Consider the following 8551-nt stretch of genomic DNA (forward strand, 5'->3'; position numbering starts at 1 on the left):
TGACCACTGGTGCCCTGCCTCAGCTCTAGCCCAGGTTTGTCTTCTGTCCTCTCTCCCTCTCACCCGTACAAACAAAAAACCTGAGTACCTTTAGTGTGAAAATCACCAAAATATGAAAGGATATTGGAAACAATAAATATTGGACAATCATTCATGCCAATGCTAGAATTAATAGAAATAACATAAAATCAAGAATAAATGATATTCTGGTGTTAAAATGCTTTTTGTCATTGAACAGCAAATATGCCAGCAATAAGACAAACCAGAACGTAATTGTAGGTGTTCGTAAAAATCAGGGGAACCTTGCTGGACATACTGCCCAGCCTCATTATGGGGCAATTTCAAGATGCTAAGTACAACCTCCTGAGCTATGGATACTACACAGTATGATCCAGTTTTGGGGCCAGAACTGAAGTTGAAATTGGTTGAAAGATTAACTCTCCTGATATGGTTGGTAATATGTAACTATGTTTATATATAGGTTAATAGCATTTTAAAATAAATAAACCCCATCACATGAATAAATGGTGTGGAGTCTTGCATATTATATTTTAGTTATCATCTTTATTATATATTTTTCTTGTTCATTCACAAAAACCCAATGCATCAACATTAACGGTTACATGTAAAGATAATAGGATACATGCCCTTCGAATTATCAGTTATTCACACATTAATGAATACGTATTTTAGCATATTTGGCAATTCAAAACAATCATGTTCTACATTTATATTTGTGTATATATTTGGAAAAACATGTTTTATCACTGTGTGCATAATTTCCCCCTATTGAAATTCCTCATAGTGGTGAACAGGGATTTCAGCAACTAATTGGAGAGCCTATGAAACAGAATTCAATTTCTGTTGTACCAACAAATGAATGTAATGCATTTGATTACTTACCTTAGGGAATACAGAGGAATATTTGAGCCTTGTATTATATATAAGTACATGCATTATGCTGTGCATAAATGATGTCCCAGTGTATGGTTAATTTATAATCTGGGTTGACACTTATTGTGAGCATTGTAAAAGAAGAGAACCTTACATTTATTGCTAGGCCAACATCAAAGTGAATGTACTTTAAACATCTTATGTATCACTGTTCTTGGAAAAAGCTTACAAAAACGTAATAACCATTGGGAAAACGACCAAATTAAATGATATAATGATAAGTAACTAGAAGCTGCTTAGGAAGAATCCATGAAAATTTATGAGACCTAGTATTTCTACAAGTCGTGAAGAAATGGTCATGCGCATGACTACTGAACACTGTATTAATTGTATCTGCTAACACCCTCACCTGCAACTTGACCCCCAAACTGGTTTCAGGGGAAAAACGATAACTAATTGAGTCAATTAGCTTTTTCCAACAGAGATCCTGCAACCTTTGATGCAGATGTCAACAGTTTTTTTTTTCTCTCCCATTGTTCCATTTCACAGAGGGAATAACCGGAAATAATATTCCTAAATTAATATCTAAGATTTTCCTACTGTCATTGTGTTCACCAAAGATTTTATAAACAGGATGTGCTGGAAGACTGTGTTTATGTACTTTCTCTGTCATACTTTGTGTTTTGTCAAGATGAGGTCAAAAACGTGGCAGCAGATTACAAACGGTACTAATGAGCCTGCCGCATTCAGTCGCGAATTCAGTTTCTCTACTTTTCATTTAAAGTGCGCCAACCTTAGCTCAGTGTTTTCAAGTATTGATCACCACCATTGTTCAGCTCTCTGCCACAGAGGAAATTGGGGGGATGGGATAAGTGTGTGCGAGTGTGTGTGTGTGTGTGTGTGTGTGTGTGTAGGTGTGGGTGGGGGATGGGGAGGTGCATGGGATGCGTTGTTTCCATTGTCATTGGACAAATTTATTTTCTTTTTTTCCAAATTCTATTGCAGTACTAACATTTTATATAAGGGAAAAAACACTTTTTTATTTGTTAAATATAATTTGGTCATAAAGTGTGTGTCCTTTTCTAGTGATTTGATCTTATTTCACCGAAGCAGTTGCATTAAGGAATCTATTTCACAGAAATATGCTTTTGAATTTGAGTCCAAGTGTTGCTTCCCCATATCTCCACTGGTTTCATTGTATCTGTGAGAAGTCATCTATAAAAACATTGCAAGGAACACAAATGCGTTCCCTTTGTGAATTGTGCTGATACTCGCTTTTTGATTTGTTTGGCCGCAATTTCCAAATCACCGCTTCATTGGGCAGAGGAGTTTCTAAAGAACAATGAAGCAAACAGCTAGCCGCTGAATGGTTTGCTTTCTGTCTGAATGACCTTCATGCTAAGTGAATGTGCAACACATGCATCGGACTCAGACTGCTGCCTTGTTGTCGAAACGCTTGCCTGCTTACGTGATGAGAGGGAAGGAAAATCTCAAAGGTGGCTATAAACATATGAGATTTAATGCAACATGGAGGGTTACGTACACAGAGAAAGGAGTTGACTCTTAAGGGATAGGTTATCTAGCTGAAAAACCAGAGGAGACAACCCCCATACTCCCAATCCTGCTGCCAATTTGCTCCTAGAGTTTCGTCTACTGCTGGTTTTACCCCCTCAGACAATCAGGTGTGACACACTGGTGTGAGCGAATTATGGTTTCCAACTATAACTTTTTTCACACTTTTGGCTTACCTGAACTCTTCTATACATTGGAAACACGTACTCACACACAGTATCTGTGAATATTGTAGGCATTTAAATGATGCTTTCTTCCTTAGAGGCCTGTACAGCTTACAACAATTTTTTTAGCTGGATATTTATGGAAGTAAGGAATAGTTCACTTTCTAGGATTAAATACATTTTTTTCAGTTTTAGCATGTATTTCCAATTTGCCTGGATATTGATTGCAATGAAGGATATTTAAGATATTTACAGATGACCAACTGGTTTAGTAATGGCTGACAGAGGGGCAATAATAGATTTTTGATTTAAAGCAAAATAAACAAATAAATAAAAATCAACAAAAAGCAGCTTGTACTCCAAAGCAGCTTGAATATCAATGTTATGCCTCCAGAGATGTGCATGTGCACATTACCTGATAATGTTTTAAAAATTATGTTTAATGTTATGTTGGGACTGTTTGCTATGATGCATGCAGCCTGAAATTGCTGAGCTCAATGAAACCAGCAGCATGGCTTCCTATTTTAGCAGATGGGGAGAGAAGCAAATTAGCCTACCACACGAGGGATGCAAAAACAAATTGACAGGACTGAAAATGGCCTGTGCTCGCGCAATTCAAATTTGAGGGGGAAAATTACAAAATGGTCTTTATGCCACTTTCACCTACTACCATTAGACAACCCAGATGTATTGAAAATGCAGCTAGTTGTCCTCAAAAGTATGTCCCACAAGTATGCCCAATTTACATTCCCTCTTTGACCTCTCGGCTTCTATCTGTTGCAACTCCCTCATCAGCAAATTTGGGTTCAAATAAATACAGTTCAGCAATGAAGCTCTCTTCAGTTTATGTCAAACATAATTGTAAGTTCAATTTCAATTTGTAAGCAGATTGGCTAATGTTAGGCAAAAAAATGACACAGGCATTATGGTAGGCTACCGTTTCATCAGACCAGCTGCATCTCGATGCCCTTCTGGTCCTTGGTTATTTAGCTGAGAAGAAAAGAAGAGCTAACACAATATAAAAAAAAACTGATTTTAATGTTCATGTGAATAGAAGCTATAAAATGTATCTGTTCCTATATAGCCTGTGGCACGATGTCATTGTACAAGTTTCTTTGGATTACATGTCCTGCATTGTTTGCTTTAAACCACAAACCCATGATTGCCCCTTATACCAGCCATTCTAAAGCTGATAGTTTGTGAGAAACTTCTATGAATATCTAAAATGTCTCTCATTGCACACACAAACGGGCTCAGCCAAACAACATACACAATATGCACAATTACCCCTTTCAGTGCCTTGCTCAAGGATATACAGTAACCTTGAAATCAAACCAGCAAACTTGGAGCTGCAAGCCAAGTTCCCTGAAGTATTATGTTTACCACAAACATCTTCAGCAAATGTACACACACACACACACATAAATATATATGTGTGAGCGTGCATGTGTGTGTGTTGCGTGCGTGCGTGCGTGTGCGTGTTTGTGTGTGTGCGCGCATGTGTTATTTTGTGTGTGTGCGTGTGTTTTTTTTTGTGTGTGCGTGCGCCTGTGTGGGGGTGTGTGCATGTGTGTGTGTGTGTGCGTGTGTTTGTGTGCGTATGTCTGTGTGTGTGTGTGTGTGTGTGTGTGTCCGTGTGTGTATGTATTTAAACTTGGGTGCAGTCATGCTGCAGTATGCCTCCAGAAGGAAATGTTTCAGGAGGAATGCTTAGTTTGTAAAAGGCTGGCTTCAGCGGGCTCCCTCTGGAATAAAGAGGCAGAGACAATGTGCTACCCATATCAGTCCCGTACACCTTGACCTTTGACCCTTATCTCCATACTCACATCTTCACAGATAGATTTCAACATCTCAGAGGAGCGCGGAGCAGAGTAATACGCACGTGCCCGGTTCCCCGGAGATGCAAATCAATCAGTCTTTATGCAAGCCATCGAGGGCCTCCTATCCCAGCGTTCTTTGCTGTTCCGCCTTGATTAATGCTCTCTGGGCTAAGGAAAGCCTGATGGTCGCTGTAAATTTGGCTTTGGGCGATGAATCCTTTGTGAACGGCTTTGCTCAAACCCTGCAGGAAAACCCACGGACCTGCACGTGTATGTTGAACGCTGTAATCGAATACGCCCTTGGTTTTACACAGGTCAGGCTACGGTTTTCTCTACACCTTCACAGTGTGGAACCCACTCCCCCTCCCCCACACCCCCACCCCTCCTCTCCCCCCTTCCCCTTCTCTTCATTCCTGCACTCATTGCAACATTGGGGACAAAACCAGCATCGCCTCGCTGTTTTCAAAGAGATGCATTTTCTTTAAACAATTTCCTTTCGATTTGAGCTATTTGAGCACAAATCCCCAGGGACAGGAAGTTTTGTTCTGATAAATGAACTCCCCCCTACCCCCCCCCAATCCACTGCCCCCCACCCCCACCCACCACACACACACCCCTTTCATCCTCCCAACCGCCAGCCCACCCGCTCACTCCCAGCTTCGGTAGCGGCCAACCTCTGATTGGCACCCGACGGCATCGCAGGCTGCAGCCCAGGACGCGGGGAACGCCGTGGTGCCAGGACTGCCGAAAAGGGACGGCGGATCGGCAGCTCCGCTCGGCGCGGGGTAATGAGGGGGTAGAGGCGCGGCGAGCTGTGACGGGGGGGGGGGGGGGCGCGATCAGCGACGGACCCCCGTCGGGTCCGCTTGAACTCGCGAAATGGGATTGACACCGCGCTCAGATGAGCTCCCGCCATGTGGACGCGGCGCTGACTGAGCCCCCCCAGGAGGCTAACTTGAATCAATTCCGGTAATGATGTTTGTAATTTAGGAGGCTAATGACGTGCACAGTGCGCCGGAATATTATGTCTGGGAGACGTTTCTCAGAGTCAAGTGGGGGGAAAAAAAAGAGCCCCCACCCCCCCACCCCCTTTTTTTTTTTACATCACTTTAAATGGTGAGGAAATGGTCAGGTTAAGAAAAAAAAAAGCAATGGTCTTCTATTCATTAGTTTAATACTTTAATGCAGTGCACCTGTACGTACTGTATATGTGGGGGTTGGGGTGAGGTTTGGTGACTGCCTTGTTTTTTTTTTCTTCCTTTTTTTCTCCTTGGTTTGGCAGCCTTCCCAGATGGATGGTGCCCTGGGCGACCGCCCTTGTTGCCTGTGCCTAGAACTGGCCCTGCGTGTGCATGTATGTATTATATGTGCGTATTCATAAGATCATGATGATTTTTCAGAATCAAACACTGCACTATTATTTTTTCCGGTCTGTCCAGTACTTGTGCACAGATGCCAGGTGCACAGATTCTGAGGATTAAATGAATTTCCTTCAAAAAAACAAAACAAAAAAAAAAACTCCTTGCTCTAACAGATGTCTGTCCATCCTGATTAGCTCTGGAATACTCTAGAGCTGCTAACTGTGTTTTTACCCTTTAGCCTTTCTGTAGCCTGCTTCTGAGAGGCATTGCAGATTTGTCCCTGTGTAGGACACTGGAGCTGTTAGCTGCTGTGGGTGGATGCAAGTCCAAATGCGTACGGTACACATAGTAACTCTAAAAGGGGGGGGGGGGGTGCCTGTTTGTGCAGGGGAAAAGTACCAGAGGAACGTGGAATACAGCTATGATTACAATAAGCCTGCTCTCTCGACTGTGTCTTGCTGTTGGTCATTAAACTATTTGATGTCTGTCAGTTGGTGCCAAGACAACAAGCAGCAGCCCCCTCCCCCCACCCCCTGCCTGCCCAACTCCACTGTCCCCACTTCTTCTTGTTTCTCATTAATATGCAAATGAGACACTCTTGTTGTTAGGTTAGAAGAAAGCTGTCATGTCTTTGGTGACAGGTTTAATGAATGTGTTTGGATTGTTGGCTTGCACTGTTTTGGAGAGCATGTCTTATCTTTGTTTAGGCAGTGAATCAAAAATGTAAACATTACTTCATTAGCATCTGTCAGACGGCTTAAAGCCACAGTTTAAAAAATATGTGACTAACCCTCTGAATAGTCAAACAGTATTTATTATTCCTTCTCTTCTTTTATCTGCTTGTTGTAGTGTATTTAATTTTTCAAAGGGGAAAGCTGAACATTAAGTATGTCCTGTCACGGTCAATGGTTGCGAGAAATCAAAACAAGTTGCGGAACTGACAAGGGACAGAAAAACAAAGAGGCTTTTTTTTTGCTGTTCATATAGTGCTTTTAAACCGGCCAGGTAATGTCCTTGAAATTTATTGACTGCGTACATTGCATTTTAAAGACCCATTTTTCAGACTCCCGCATCCGGGGGAAGAAAAATGTATCTGTCACCTCCCTTGAAAATCACAAATATTATCAAAGTCGTCGTCCCACTTAGCTGTCTGGAACTTGCATAATATTTTTTTTTCTGGCATGGCTGCGCATGCAATACGGGCTATTGTTCTGAATGTGAAATAAAACAACTAATTTATGAATCCGCCTTGAGCCGAAAAAGCTTTATTTCAATACGGGATTTCAGCCATCATTGAGACTGTCGGTGACAGTTTACAGTGAAGAATAATGTTTTCTTAAGCATTTACAGTTTGTTGGCTTAAAATGTTTTGACTGACCGAACCTCATCTGTCAATTACTGGGGTGGCAGCAAGGCTTTCTGATGGGGAGGAGGGGGAGCACAGGGATAGCTTCTTTGGCTACTGGCAGTGATAAACTGTATGGATAGAGCAGGCGAAAAATAGCAGGGGGAGCATAAGCCAGACGAAGTAATGGATGAACCCGGCATGCTCCTTCAGAAAAACACCTCCACAGAAACAGAAAAAAAACACCATTCCTACCTCCTAAATGCATCGGTATGTTCTTGGCAAACGAAAGGACGCCTTTGTTCTGTTTATCGGGAAAGGAAAAAATGTCCAAAATAACATTTACGGGAAAAGGATGCCGTAAGTTTCTCGTGCCGCTACACATCAACGAGCCCTCCGAAGAGGTGAGTGGATTTATGGACATGATTTAAACTGTATGCAACCGGTGTTGGGAGAGGTGCGGGGGTCAGTGTGTAATGCTATCTAACCAGGAAAAAGGACTGCAATGCATTAGTACCTCTCAACATAATGCAAGCGTTTTAATGGAAACAAGCCAACAATGTACAGAAATGCAAAGGTCAAAAGAAGACTGGAAGAAGAAGGTGTATGTTAGGAAGACTAGCGTCATGGGAAAAGAAGCCATACGTGAGAGTATGATTTGTTGCGTTTCCAACTTTCCTGTGCGTATGAAATGCTTTGCATTTAAATTCATCAATCTATCTCTGCCTCTGTTCGCGCAGTCTCATTTTCATGTTTGTGATTTATGTACGGCGATAGGAGGAATCCCGTTTAATAAGATATTTCTTTACTCTCGGCGTGAAAACAAGATGTCAAAATAAAAGCAGAGAGAAATGGTACGCGTGACAAATTGAGCGCTGCAGCAGTGTTGCAAGCCGAAGGCCTCCCTTTGCGCTGTATGACATGCATTGATATCTATGTTCCTTTGATATAAGCTTTACAGTTTTACAATAAAAAAACAGGTGTTTGGAAATAGTGGTGAATTTCAAAAATAGTTATTATGATCCGTTGATAAAGTTCAGTTGAAAATGAATTTTGACTATTCTTTACTCTTGACACTCAGGGAGTATAATTGCATTAAGTCATACTCAGTAATGACTTATGTTTTGACATCCTAATATCACATATTAGATATACGCATAGATTAAGAACTTTTAAACTATGCCTTAAACCTCTTTGTAGAATGAGAAATTATTGAATCATTATTGTAAATTAGTATTAATTTATATTTTCCTTAAATGTAACAGTAGACACTAAATACATGTTTTATGCTTTGTGTGGAGACTAATTTCTGGAACACATGAAGGAGAGTGTACATAAAAGCAAAATTGCGATTCTGATATAAATAAACCTGAATAGATGAGATTTTTAGTCTTG

The sequence above is a fragment of the Anguilla rostrata genome, chromosome 2, assembly GCF_018555375.3.
Source record: "Anguilla rostrata isolate EN2019 chromosome 2, ASM1855537v3, whole genome shotgun sequence".
NCBI classification, from domain to species: domain Eukaryota; kingdom Metazoa; phylum Chordata; class Actinopteri; order Anguilliformes; family Anguillidae; genus Anguilla; species Anguilla rostrata.